Source organism: Chiroxiphia lanceolata, chromosome 18, assembly GCF_009829145.1.
Source record: "Chiroxiphia lanceolata isolate bChiLan1 chromosome 18, bChiLan1.pri, whole genome shotgun sequence".
In the NCBI taxonomy this organism is placed as follows: domain Eukaryota; kingdom Metazoa; phylum Chordata; class Aves; order Passeriformes; family Pipridae; genus Chiroxiphia; species Chiroxiphia lanceolata.
Window position 1 is genome coordinate 2,941,547 of NC_045654.1, and position 14,706 is coordinate 2,956,252.

Here is a 14,706-nt window from a genome sequence, read left to right on the forward strand (position 1 = left end):
TCTGCAGGTGGGGAGCTGAGGCCTGGAAATGGAATAATTTGCCCTGAGTCTAAAAAAGAGGTGGTGGCAGAATAAGACAGCAACTCAGCTCTTGTCCATTCAAGAGACAGAAACACCTTTTTTGATCAGTGTTTTCCATGACAGGCGGAATGCCCAACCTGAAGGTTGGCTGAGAAATGGTTGCTTCAAAGATCAGTAATATTTATGAACAAAGTCCTGCTGACCTTGCGTTTGCTCCTGCACAGTCATGTTGGAGGTGAGGATTGCTGTTTTCCCACCCAGGAATTCCAGTGCAGCTCAGACATCTCAAATTTACTGTTTGTGAGGTTTTTGCTTGGACTGTCCATGCAGGTCCAACCACAGATACTGCTACAACAATCTGGAATCCTGGGAGAGTGTCTGAAGCACTGAAATCCCATGAGGACAAAGTTATGGATCCCTTCAGAGCTGGGTTAAACCAAAACTACCAACAAGGCCTTGTTGACATTTCCCTATGGACAGAATTTTGGATGAAGTGAACCAACACCCTTGGCTTGGGGTGATGGCTTGGGGTGTAACCCATGGGGGACTAGAAAGTATAAATAGTGCAAAAATAGTAGTTCTTATTTTTTAAATGAATAAGAAAATATTCAGATGTTCATTCAGGAAATGTGTAACCCCGAACACCAAGACACCAGCTTCTCTTCTTCACTCAGCTCTCAGTTTATTGTATGGATGTGGTACAAACTTCTTTACAAATCTGTTATAGGCTACAGGTATTTTCATCTGTCCAACACTGTGATGTAGTAAGAAGCAACACAAATGCTATTTGCTATTTACCAGTAAAGAGTGGGGTGGAAAAGCTTGTGTTACAAGAAGAAACATCCCTGTAGAGGCTGCACCTCGTTCCAAGAGGCTGTCCATACCCATATCCCAAGGGTTAGGACTGTGCTATTGCAATTCTTCATGAGATCTTTCTTACACAAGCTGCAAACCTTGCAGCATCTTTCATTCCCTTTGTGCAGACTAGGAGCAGATGTTGGGAGAGGATCCAGGCCTGTGTGTTGCACTTGGGAGAGGCCACATGTATAAATCCCACTTCTTTCTGCAGCTGTAATATAGAGTGTATGCACCTTATTATCAGACAGACATCCAGAGTACAGGGCAGAGCAGAACCAGGAGAATGAAGGGTCTGGGGAGATTTCTCACTGTTCAGAAAAGCTGGAAGAGTTTTGTTTGGAAAGCCAGACTTGGGAGGAAAAGAACAGGAGTGAAGAAGGAGGAACCACTTTAAGTACAAAAACGTCTGAAGGGAATAGGGAAGTGCGAGGTTTCAAGGCTATATGAGCTGGTGTCACATGCAGGGATAAGAGAGCCTTGATTTAGGCTAGAGATGAGCCAGCAGGCAAGGAATTTGCTCCAGACAGAGTCCGTCCTAGCTCCTGCATGCTACCATAGCTAACAATCATGTCAATAGGGTTTAAAAGGTGCTTCAGAGGAACTGGGAAGCAAAGACAAATAAGGTGGGTGGCTGAGGGAGGAATGGAAAGTCCAGTGGTTACTGAGTGAGGCTTGAGTGTGATGAAAATCCTGGCTGTGCTCCAGTACAAGATTTCCTATCACATTAATTATATTGCAACAGGCTCCGGGGCTTTCTGTGATACAGACTCTGAGTATCAAAAATGCTGCACAGACACCAGTGGTGGAGTAACAAGATAAACTTGCTGTGTTGTCTCCCAGCCTTCCACAAAGATGCCCTCAAAGATGAAGCCTGAAACTCCTTGGTGCTGTTCCCTCTGTGCACCTGGGCAGAGAGTGAATGATCTACAGGGAACAAGGAATAATTAGCTCTTGGAAATATCACGTTTCTCTCAAAAATTAACTCCATCCCCTTTCTTTTTGGTAACGTACATGTGCTCTTGGAGGGCATTTTTGTGACACTTTAGAGGTGTTACTTGAAAAGTGTTTCTTTGAAAATACAGAAATATGGTTACCTAAACTGAGGTGAAGATACTGGGAATATTGTGGTACTGTTGTTGTGGGCAGGACTCTTGGCAGGTATCTCATGAAACTGTATCTGTTCAAACCAGCAGAGCTGAGAGGAAAATCCTTTCTCTTTCCCCTCCAACTCTCTCTTTTTCCCCTCTTCTCTTTTTCCCTCTGTCAGGGTGCACTGGATGGCAAATGGAAAGATAGAAAATCAGTGTGGGAAAAGTGTGGTCTGGAAAAGAGGAGTCACAGCTGGTGTAATGCCACCCTGAACAGCAGTGAGCAGAAGCCAGACAATACTGACAAAAAGAAAAGGAAGGAGCGAGGAGCTGCCCCAGAATGGTCCTTCTTTTCTAGTGGAAAAGGAGAGTATGATCCTTGTGTTTTCCACTCTTGACAGTGCCACAGTTGCTTTCTGTCACCTGGGTATGAGGTAGATGAGGTGGAGTGTCTGCAGGTAATGCCTGAGTCACCTTGATGGCTTCTGTAGGGGGGGAAGATCTGAGTGTAACAGCCACCCCTTTCTGGGAAAGGGTGTCCTGCAGTATATGGAGCCAGGATCACCTTAGACCTGGGATGTGAAGACTGTAAGGCCTGGTTTTCACTAAGGCAGTTGGGGTAGGAATGAGGTTGGGCTTGAAGTCTCCTTTATCACTGAAGTGTGGAGCTGTAACTTGAGGAGGACAAAAAAACACCGAAGCCCTGTTTGTTACCACCGTTCTCCTTTGTGCTAGGGGTGAAGAGTAAAGCTTTGTGCTGGCCAAGGAACTCCTTAAATCAGGAAATAGTCTTAGGAGGCTGATTCCAGATGCTTTTTTTTCTGACCAAAAGCGTCTAGAAGAGATGAGGACTGGGTCCATTCTGGAGTACCCACCTGCCCTCCCAGCCTGGTGACACGTTGGCTGTGAAGATAAGACTGTCCCCTACTGCTGCCTCCTCTCGAATGGCCAAAGCAGAGTTAAGCCTCCTTGACCCTCTCTCCCCCCCCACCCAAAAAAAAAAGTGCATTATGGGATTCTCTTTCCTGCCTCTCCCTCCTCTGTGCAAAGCTGTGTGTTTGAAATGATATCTATTTCTCTTTGTGACAGCACACCGTGACTGCCGCCTTGACGTTCTGCCGAGCTGACATCCCAACCGGTGTGACACTGATGCCTTTGGGCAGAAATCAGAGCCGGTTTGCTGCATGGCTCTGCGCAGCCACGGTGCCTGTAGCGCCTCGGAGAGCCCCCAGTGCCCTGCTGGGGAAATGGAGCGAGCACGTGGGCCCCAGATGAACCCGGAGCGGAGCGCGGGCGTTATCCGCGGCCGTCCCGCTGCCCGTTCCCAGTTTTAAGTGTCCACGTTGACATGGGTTTATCTCTTTTTTTTTCTTTTTTCCCCTCTCCCTTTTTTCTCCCTTTTTGCCTTGCCTGCGAGAGGGCTGGTTTCCTGTTTCTCCCCCCGGCTGCAGAGTCCTTGGGGACCCGGGTTTCCGTGAGCTGGAAAAGGAGCGCGCAAGCGTCTGATCAGCCCTTATTAGTGTTGAGAAAGACCTAATGGTTCCTGGCTTCTGGGACCATTACCTGTCATTTACTTTTATTAAGTCGGTGATGAGAAAGTTTAAAATTAAAGGCTTTGTAAATTGGATTCCAGTTCTAAAGGGAGGCACCGACCAGGAATTCAGTGCCAGAGCCTGGGCTGCTGGGAACAACACCGGGCTGGGGCGTTTGTGTTCAGCTGCTTTGGCAAAGGTCCTGTGCCAGGGCATGGAGGGGAGGTGGTTTGGGCAAAGCCTTGGGGTATCTATCAGCTATATGAACCATGTAATCCTTCCTTTGCCAGGCTACTCGTGTCCAGACCTCCAGCTCCCGGTCAGGAGGAAGGGTGGTCTTCTTGTCGAGCCATTACCCAGCCTGTGAGTTCTGTTCCAGCTGAAATGATCCCAGGCAGGTCATGTCACCTCCTCATGGTTCATCTCCTGGTTTATAAGGAGGAGGAGGTGGTGTTAGTATTGATTTTGTTTCTTACCTGTTGCCTGGTTTGGGCAGTCAGCTCTTTGAGCCAGGTGCTGTCCTTGGCTCTTGTGCTTAGAACAAAGGCTCCAGCTCCTTTGAGTTTCAAGACTGAAAAATAAAGACTTTGGTTAAGCCTGGAGCAGAAAGCAAGTAAAAGAGATCAGCCACCTAGTTAAGAGAAGCATTTTATTCTTAGGGCTTATAACACTGTTGTATTCTCTGCTTTTGGGGCTTTGTCTTTGAATTGGGTGCAAATGAAACACCCAAATTACACTAAAACAATCAGCTAATTATGGTGTGACAAGGGAAGCTCAGGGGCCAATCCCAACAAAGAGCTGCTGTCACTTCTGTTCTCTCAGCTGAATAAAAGTCTCATGGTGACATTGCTCTGATGAGAAGCAGCATGAATGAGTGGTTATAAGTACAGTCTGGGAATCAGAATTCTTGGTTATTGTGTCTCAGTTTGTCTTTGACTGGAGTGACATGGCAGAAGTCACCTGAGGTGAGGATTTTAAGGTTGCCTCCTGCCCATCCTTGCATTGTTAAATACACAAATTTTGCCTGCACAGCTTTACGTGAAGATTTGAGGTTCCCACTGTGTCTCTGAGAGGCAGAATACAGTGCAATACAGTGCTCCACCAAAGCACAGGGCTTAGCCAGTTAGTAATAGATTGCAAAATTAAGTGTTTGTCTCCTGAAGGCAGAATGTACAAAGACGAAACAGATTCCTTTTAAACTAATGATTTCTTGGGAAAGTTAACCTCAGGTTCTCCCTGAGTAGCTTGGCAGTTTTTGGTGTGTTTTGCCATTTTTATCTATATTATTATTGTTGTTGTTGTTTTTGTTGTATTATATCATATTATATTTATTTATATCAGAGGTAAGATTTGTGAAGATTTGGAAGGGATGCCCCCTGCCCATCCTCTCTGACACCCCTACAGCCAAGCTCCAGGTGTGAGTCCCCACTTTAAGGAGGTTCCCCTCCTTTTTTAAAGAACCAGGACAAAGTCTCACACCATCCAAACCCACAGGCCTTCCACCTTCTTTCCCCCAGAGAGATTCCAAACCACACAGGCAGGAGGTGGGATAATATGCCCAGAGGGAACTGTGACACCGAGGGATGGATAAGGAGGGGCAAACCTCGGGCCCAGAATTCCTGCAAAGCGAGGCTGAGCACATGTTAACTCCAGGCCATTCTTCCTGTCCCTCCCTAGGCATAGCAGCTCCTGGACTTCAGCTAATTGCACCATTGCCTTGAAGGAGGAGTGATGCCTCTCCCAAGTTTCCCTGGGAGGAGCTGATGTGTGAGCTATTCCGTGGTTTCTTACATCATTCCCGCGTTCCCAGCCCTGCAACCCGACCGCAAGGCTCTCACAAGGTAATCTGGGGAGATTTTATCAAACGTGAAACGTTCCTAGGCATTACTGGAGCCATGATGTAATGAACCAAGGTTTTGTTCTCTGAATTCCGCCGAAAAACCACGGGGCCCCGAAAAAAACTGTTGCGGGGGGAGCTGATGAGTTTTGAGCGGGAGGCTGAGATCTTGTGCTGGGCTGAGCCCTGCCGGCTGCAGCGGGGGGAGAAAGGGTTTCCAGCTCAGTCCTGTGTCCCTGGCTTGGTGAAGTCTGGGCTGAATTTCTGAGGTGGGCAGTAACCTTTTCACAACACCCACTCCCTGGTTCCTGCTGCTGTGGTGGGAGGTGTTGCCAAAGGAAAAGGCAGCACGACCGGGCTGTGTTGTGCCTCCCTGCTCCAGGTTTGTTGCACGCTCAGAGTTCTGGCATTTGTTGTAATTGTGGCTGTTCCCACTTCTGTGAAGACAATTCCAGCCCAAAATCCTGCTCCAAAAGGCCAAAACCCCTTACATGAGGTGACATGAGGTCCCCTCATCTAACACTGCTTTCTTAGGGTCATCCCTGCTGGAACTGAGATCTCAGTGCTTTGAAAGACCTTTAAACCCCTTTTTTTTAGAGGGACAATGATTCCTGAGTCACGTGAAGCCTTCCTGGCATATTTATATCTGCCAGACCAGGATGAGGCTGTCCATGCTTTGATGCTTTGGATTTCAGTACCTGTTGAAATCCCCTGAACAAATGGTGCTATTAATTACGGGGCCTGGCTTTGATGAATGATGCCTAGGGGACAACATTTCATTTTGTCTGGGGGGAGCAGGCGGGATGGGGCGTTTTGGAGTGTTCAGTGATGCAGGAGAGGTCCTGGGTGTTGCCTGATCAAGGGGAAGTTGCTTCCTCTCTCCAGAGTGCTGTAAAGTCAGTGTCAAGTCACTGTGGCATCTGGGTTGTGTCACCTGCTGATGGGGCTCCCCCTTTATACATCAGATTTGCTCAGACAAAAACCCATTCAGCCCTTTGCCTAAGAAGCTTTTAGAATTGCTCTAAAGGTTACAAATAATTTTGTCATAAATGGCTCCTGCCTGCCTGAGCCACTGCCCCATCCCCAAGGCATTTTAACACCAGAGCAGTGAGTTTGGGGTTCAGGTTAGACACATGAAATGGGGGGAGGCCATGAGGTGTTCTCAGGGATCCTACCACCTTTCCTTTCCCCACATCCTTTTGAAACTCTCAAACCCAGAATTTTTGACAAAGTTATGGGAAAGCCTTGTTCCTGAAGTGGTGAAAAAAAAGCTTTTTTCCCACAGCTTTGATTTAGTTTCTTATTTACGTGGGTCATTATGTTTTGGTGCCTTGTTTTTCACAGGGTGTGCCGTGGCCCATCCTTCCTTCTGTCAGTGCTTCCCAGATTCCAAAAACACAGAGAAGGGGATAAACTCGAGCAATGTGTTTTCCAAACAGACTATGAAAAAAAAAAAAAGAGTTAAAGACGAGTGTGAAGCCTCCTCCAGCTCCTCCTGTCGTTTGGGCAATGCTCGTGCCACGTGTCAGGACAAACAGAGGAGACATCTGGAACGGGTTCATGTGAGTCCATGGGGTTTGGATCCTCTTGCATGGGAAATCCCTCATACTCTGCTCATTCCACTGACAGGCAGCTCATTCCTCCACATGACAACACAGAGACAGGCCCTTTGCACAGCCTAATGGAGGAGGATGCTGTGATTGTGATCCAAAACTGTTCTCATAATAACATCATCTGATGTTTAGCCCTCCAGATGGGGAAGGCTCTTACATCCAGCCCAGGCATTCTGGGTATAAACCACTAGAAACCACTCTTTCTGTTAATTCGAGGCAAAATCCACTCCCATCCCCTGTGGTGGTTTTACATGTGTTGAATTCCAGTGATCCAGTTTCTGCCTCACCACCACTGGAGTCTTCCCAGCTGAGGGAAGACTGCATTTCACACCTTTCAGCTGGCTGAGGTGGGCACACACCTGCAATCCAACCTGAACAAGGGATTTCAACACATCCTTGCCTGAAACCGGGCCTAAGAGTGGGTGAAACCTGGTGTTGAGGGGGCACATGAAGTGAATGCCCTGTGAAAAGCACATAAAAATTAGGTAGGGTCTGAACTTGGAGCCAGTGTTGGGCTACACTTTTATGTGGTTATAGGGCAGCTGTCTGACCTCCTCACCTAATTTGCAAATAATCTTGTCAGGACAAATTAGTCCATGCTGAGCCTGTGCTGTTGAGACTAGATGGTTATCAGGACCTGCACAAGTGAATTTTAAGGTAATTCTGGTGTCTCTGCGTGAAATGGAGTCACAGTGGCAGTGACTGCAAGTGCAGAGATAGGCTTTTGTATTAAACAAAATATACACAAACCCTCTTCTGCAGAAACCTGGAATTGATGGGTTTCCTAGCTGGTTTCTGTCAGGCCATTTTCAGTACAAAAGGGTGAGTGTTGAAAACAAAGATTTAAACTGCATTTGAAAGTGCAGCTCTGAACACTGAATTGCTTAATTCATCTTAATAGAGGTGTTCACTCTGAACCCGAAAAGCTTTTAGTTGAGATTTAGCCTGTGGTTTGATATTACAAATTGCTTGGTGGTAACATTGGTTTAAGACACTTGTTGTCTCCTGGCCTCTTGTTCCTGCTGCTCTGCTGGCACAGCTACTCCTGTGGTTGGGAACCGAATGGGAGGAGCCATCTGGCTTGGAAAGGGGGGAAAAAAAGAGGTTTCACATGTTTGTTTGTTTGTTTGTTTGTTTGTTTGTTTGTTTGTTTAAAGCAGGAGAGTTCCTCTGTCTGGTTCAGCTCCTGGTCACACGGAGTTTTCCTGGCACAAACGAGTGGAAAGAGCACTTTGGCATGGAGGGGAAATGAGCAGCAGAGGGTGAAAGGTGAGCAACAATTACTGGTTCTGGGAATGCCCCAGTGTACTTTAATATCAGCCCATGATCTGGAACTGATCTGACCACGTGAAAAATGCTCAAATACCTTTAAAACCCTTGGGTTTAATCTTTGCTTTTAGGTGTCTTGGCAGACACCTCCCATTTGTGTCCTTATCTCCCAGTCTCCAGCCTCCTTCAAAGGTTTTCCAGCTACTGTGTTCTGCAAGTTCCAAACCCTGCAGCCCACTGGGACTGCAAATGTGTGAATGAGCACAATGACTGGAGTTGAATGACAGTGTGAGTATCAGTTGTCACTCAAGGAATGTTTTCTTCATCTCCAGAATCAGTTCCTTGAGAAAGAGCCCCTTTTAATACAAATGAAAGCAGGGTTTCCACGGTGACTTTCTCAAATTTAGAAGATCTTGTCATTTAAATCCAGTTTGCCATGGGACATAAAGTTCATTTGTTATAGACCACATCAAACCAGCTGAGTCCAGAGGTACCGTGAAGAGTGTGGTGATGTGCCTGGAAAACCAAAAAAAATCTATAAAAAACAGACTTTCAAGGCACTAAAAGTGGGAAATTTATCTCATTGCAAGTTTGCCACCCTGCTCCCACAAAAGGAATTGTTTGATAATTAAACTCCCTGCAAACATGGGAAGAAAAACAAGCCAACCCAGAACAGTGGAATACCCAAATGATTTGGTAAAGAACTTTTTGCTTTATTTAATTAATTATGATGGTTTTGATGAAATTTCCCTTTATGAATTCGAGTTGTACTTGACAGGAGAAAATTTGTACCTCCAAACCCTGTGAAAAAAAACGTGGGCCTGCCTTCTGCCCATCTGTCCCTTCATGCACAGAGCAAAATTCAAATAGTTTCCGTGGCATGAGTGTGGAAAGGGAAACTTAGCAAAGTCTCTTTGGCTATAAATAGCAATATATATGTGATATTATGGTGCACTGACTCAGCTTGAAATCTCAGATCCCTCCATTGATTAACATCTCTCATTAGTGGGACTGCTGGGCCCTGAATGTGGAGTTTGCTCTGGAGTTCAGCGTGTGACGAGCTGGGAATCCCTTTTTTCCTCTCCAGCCTTTCACTGCATCACCCAATAATGTGAAATCAAAAAAAAAAAAAAAAAAAGAAGAAAAATAAGGAGAGAGGAATCTCTGCTTTGATTTCTTCACAGAGACACGCAGACAGAGGCAGCTCAGGGGAATCCTGCCCAGCAGAGGTTAATGTGACCCACATATAATTGTGTGAAAAGATGCCACTCTGCGCCTTTGTCAAAGAGGCTTCTCGTTACAGCCCGAGCTCCCCAGTCCCCAGCCCCTTCAGCAAAGCACAGTTTTCTTGCATTAAATCACCACTGCCCTCTTGCCAGCTGCTTAGAGTTTGCACATTACACAGGAGGAGATATCTAATATATATTTGTGTATTTTTAAAGCGTGACAGATTGTCTCGTAACATATGTGGCATCGCCTTGAAATGAGCTACGTGCTCGTGATGGCCGAGCCAGCTCTGTGTGTGTGTGTGTCTGTGTGTGTGGGTTGTGTTTTACTCCTTCTGTTGGGAATCTGAGAGGCCGGGACACCCGAGCTTTTCACGTCGCTTCTTCCCCCTGAAATATTCATGGCGAGTCGACGACCTTGATTCTTTGATACCTGCCATTTATTTCTGTGCCACTGACCATAACTGCTGCTAAGTACATATGTCAGTGATACGCCTGAGCGAGCTGCACGAGAAGGAGAGGGAGGGCAGCCGAGGAATAAGATTACTTTATAAACTCCGAGGGCATTTTAGGAGCCTGCCATGCCATCTTATTCACCCCCACTTCGTTTTTCTGACTAAAGCCTCTTTGCTTTGCTGCTTCTCCAGCTTTTTTTTTTTTTTTGCTTCCGACTGGGAAATCTGCTCGTTCGCTGCTGCTTCTCTTGAAGATGCTCGCTGGCTCCTTGTCAAGTGAATTGCTAATGAATTAGTAACAACTTAGCTTTTTTTTTAAAAAAAAAAAAAAAGAGATGCAGGTCTGGGGAGACTCAAGGAATTCTTCTCCAGCCAGAAACAGATCCTCGTGGAAATGAACTCCGGGATTAGATGATCAGGGGGCATTTTGGTACTTTGTAAAGGGAAGGAAAGATGAGGGTAGAGCAAGGGAAGACAAAAAAAGAGGAGTAGGCAAGCAGGTAAGCACAAGTATCACCTTGTAAATGTGACATTTAAGCAGGCAAATCTCACTGACTTGTGTGATACCATTCTTTCAAAGGATTATAGCCTGCAAGGCACCAAGCATAAGGTTTTGAGGGTAGAGGAGTAAATTCATTAACATAAAGGTTACAGAAATTATGAAATAATGAAATATATGGGGGAAAAGTTCCTTAGTAAAAATTAAGTGAAGTCCAGCCTGAACCAGTCTTCAGTGACATTGCTGGATCAAGGGGTAAATGTGGCTCCTTTTGACTGCAGGTTATTCTGTGGGCTTTTAGAGACATAACTCGTGTCAGGACCTGGATTCATCCTGCTTGGTTCAAGTTGTTTATCTGAAGGAAGGGACTGGGAGACCCTGGGCTGGCTGATTTGCTGTAGGTGCCTGTGCTTTCTGCAGTGGTGTTGTGGGGAGTGAAGGCTGGTGCTTTCCTGACTGGGATACCCTAATTCAAGCAGGGCTTTGGGTGGGAATTGGAAAGGTCAGATGGAGACAGCTGGTCCCTGTCTGTTGGATGCTGAAGAAGGGACTCTGAGGGGTAGAGGTACTGACAGAGCTTTCCTTCACCTCAACTGTGAAGTGAGGGAAGCCAGAGCAAGGGAGGCAATGGAGCAGAACCTCTCCCATGGCTTTTTCTTCTCACCATATTTCATATAGGAAATTGCAGCACTGCCTCTCTTTTAGACTATCATTTTTCCCTCTCAGAAGTCACAGCACACAGTTGTGTGGCAATGTACATTCTCCTGAAGATAACTTCCCCCCTCTGTAAGAAAATATGGGGGAAAGAAAGAGGACACAAGGGTGGAAGTAAAATTAACAAGGCCTGAGGGGCTTCTGCATGTGCTTCCTGAACTGCAGCCGTCCTGGAGAGGCAGGAGACAAGGTGGCTTTGGGAATGCAGCAGGGTCCAGAGAGGCATTTATTTAAGATTGATATCAAACCTTGGAATTGTGAGTGGGAGGATTTTTGAGGGAGGAACAGGATGTTGCCAGGAAGGAGGGAGGCTGGCTGGGGTGATTTATTGCGAGGGTCAGTCGCAGGAAGTCGCTGGAGATACGTGATGGTCTAAAACACAGGCCAAGGAACCCGCACGAGGACACTGTTTTATGCTCTGAGATCCTGGCTCCTCTAAATAGGGCCAACAAAGTGGCTGGGTGGTCTAATTAGGGTCGTCCTTGGTGGTCCTACATGCATGTGTTTTGGTCAGCTTCCCTGCCTGTGTGTGTCTCTCCGTGCACAGTGACCCATCCGGCTCTGGGGTCTGTTACAGAGGCTTCTGCCTTTAAAAAAAAAATTCACTGCACTTGGAAGAGAGGTTTCAGGCCTTTTTAAAGTCATTTGGTGCTTACACAGATAACTGTGCACATGGGGACATGAAGCAGTCATATTTATCATTAGGCTTCCCTCCTCCCTGTCGGAAAATTCCCTGTGACCCAAGAAATGAGAAGACTGGCAAGAGCAGGGGAGTCACGATTGGGAATGACCTCTCAGGCCATGAACAGGGTTGGAGAGTTCAGCTGGATGTAGAGCTTTAACTAGTTGTCAATCTGAAATCTGCAGCTCCACATCATCGTAACAGGCCATTTATGTCGAGCAGGACTCCTGAAGGAATCTGTGCTTTTTTACACTGATGGCTGTAAATAAATTATTGATCATTAAGCACAGCCACCTTCTGTCCAACTTACTTCTGAGTGTCATTTAGGTGTATTTTGCCATCTTGTCTTCCGACCTGGAGTCCTCTGGTGTCAGGAGCAGTTGTCCTTCCTGAGAAGACACATGTTGTCCCAGAGAACCCTCAAGTCGAACAGGCAGGAGCATGGAAGAAGGATTTAGGCTCTCTGGGAAACACAGCATGGTTGGGAAGGCAGCAGTGCTTTGGAGTGAATGGGAGGGTGCACTTTGACTTCAGATGACCTTAAATGACTTGTCAAAGCTCACACAGCAAAGTTAGTGCCTGGGGACAGGGCTAAGTTCATCTCTTCTTTGCAGGGGTGAATATCTAGACAATTCCCCCATATCTCTGTTCAGCCTCTCATTATTGCAGACTTGGCTGTGTTGTGGTTTCCTTCAGTGCATTCCACCCCTGCTGCTCTGCTTTTGTTCCTTTCTGCAGCTCTTCTGGCCGTCCCCACCGATAATAGATTAGATCTACACGAGGGGGTAACATCTGAGCTTTTCATGCTGTCCTTTTATCTAATGTCCTCCAGCTCGTGGTCCTGTTGTCCCTGCACAGCTTGGCCTGTGGTGATGTTCACTCTCCTGCTTACACTCAGTGAATGATTTATCATGTGTTATCAGTAGGACTCTGTACAGTGTCCAGGGACAATGTTTTCTTCCATCTGGTTCCAAGCTGGTGGAACAGCCTTCCATGTGGTTTTCACATGTGGTTCTCCTAGTACCTCCTTTCTATTTTTTCCCCTCTGGATTCATCATTATGCAGTTTGTCTAACAAGTACACTTTGTTTCCCTTTATAAATTAACCACATGCAGGAATTAAAGCTTCAGCTAATGTGGCTATTTCTGAAGTGACAGAGGAAACCTTCACAGCTGAGTGAATCTCTCCTCTGGAAGAAATATCCAGTCCCATGAAATACTGGAAGTTAACTGCTGCAGCATTTCATGCCATCTTCAGACAGACATTAACCTCTGGAAGAGCCTTACAACATGTGGGGAAGTCTTTGGTTCTGTTCTGTATTTTGAAGGTGCTGGTTGCACTTACAGGTTCATGATGTGGGCGGGACAAAGACCATGAAAACATCTTTTTATGCAAATTGCCTTGAGACACAGACAGAGATCTCCAATGATTTGATACTGGGAATTCCAAGAGACCAACAGCTGTGTCTCACTAGTGTTCTGGGTGATCCAACCTGCAGAAGGGTTCCTCTGTCAGGATCCCTCACTGCTGCATTTGTTGGTCTTTGCAGGTAACATTTTTCTGTTGATTTTATGTTGTTAGACCCGGTAACACACTTTTATCTTATCTGCCTTTTTCTCTTCTTTGCTTTCCATGCTGTTTGCCATTCCAGAATAAATACTGGAGGCCAGTGCACCGTGTTCCTCCCCCCTCCAAGAGCGTGCAAATATTTGCAGCACAGCAGCCTCTGAGCCCCGAGACGTGAGCGGCGACACGAGGAGGTGCAGCCGAGGGCAGGGGCAAGGCCAGAGGGTGTGAAACCAGCCCACGGCCCCCAGGGCAGTTGGCCTGGACAGTTTAGGAAGCACTTGCCTTGTCTTCATAGCAGCAGGGAAATGGGGACTGGACTTTGGGGCTGTAGGTGTGATGTGCACACGTGTGTGAGTTTGTGGTGAGGGGGGGGTGTGACACTCATGGACTTCAGCCAGTGAATGTGTAATGCACATAATGGATGTGAACAATGGTGTAAGTCATATGAGGAGCAGCTGAGGGAGCTGGGGGGGCTCAGCCTGGAGAAAAGGAGGCTCAGGGGGGACCTTCTTGCTCTCTGCAACTCCCTGACAGGAGGGGGGAGCCGGGGGGATATCAGGCTCCTCTCCCAAGCAACCAGCGACAGGACAAGAGGAAACAGCCTCAGGTTGTGCCAGGGGAAGTTTAGATTGGACATCAGGAAGACCTTGTTCATGGAAAGGGTGGTCAGGCATTGGCAGAGGCTGCCCAGGGAGGTGGTGGAGTCCCCACCCCTGGAGGTGTCCAAGGAAGGACTGGACGTGGCACTCAGTGCTCTGGGCTGGGGGACAAGGTGGGCACAGGTTGCACTCAGTGATCTTGGAGTTCTTTTCCAACCTGAATGATTCTGTGAAAATCAAAGGTCTTACAGCTCCATGATGAAGTCCCCAAAAATCTCAGAGAGGAATTACAGCTGGTGTTACCTTAGATCTGCTCCCTAATTCACTTCCTTGTGGAAAGCCTGTTTGTGCCAGTGATGTTCATTTGTGGTGGTGTCGCTCTTCCCCCGTGGGGATGCACAGAAGTGTAGGTACCACCAGTTCTGTAGTTACCACTATCTGTGTAGGTGTTGCTGGTAGAGACATGTGCGATTTCGCCCTTTAAGGGCACCTCCCACTGTCCCCTTTGTTGACTCCCACCTCTCTCACCTCCCTCACCTTTGACTTGGAGCTGCCACTGGGTTGGCCAAGAGAGGGTTTTCTTGTGTTGGTTTTGGGGTTTTGCTGTTTGCTCACGGGTGCCTTTCCCCAGTTTGCAGTTTGAAGTTGCCGCCCGCCGGCCCCGGGGCCGGTGACCCCTCTGGGAGCTGTCAGGGCGCCCAGCACACAGTGGGTCATCTCCATCCAGGGAGGCTGCTCCCTTTC

The 14,706-nt window shown here is 47.1% G+C and overlaps 1 long non-coding RNA gene across 1 annotated transcript in view; it reads left to right on the forward strand.

Annotated features, from left to right (window-relative positions):
• LOC116795635 overlaps positions 1-13,000 on the forward strand; it is a 29,537-nt gene extending 16,537 nt beyond the window's left edge. The window contains exons 6-10 of the long non-coding RNA XR_004360114.1: positions 3,057-3,897; positions 5,177-5,340; positions 6,681-6,898; positions 8,110-8,218; positions 12,910-13,000. This is a non-coding gene — a long non-coding RNA (uncharacterized LOC116795635). The remainder of the gene's footprint in view (positions 1-3,056; positions 3,898-5,176; positions 5,341-6,680; positions 6,899-8,109; positions 8,219-12,909) is intronic.
• Positions 13,001-14,706: the final 1,706 nt, after the last annotated feature.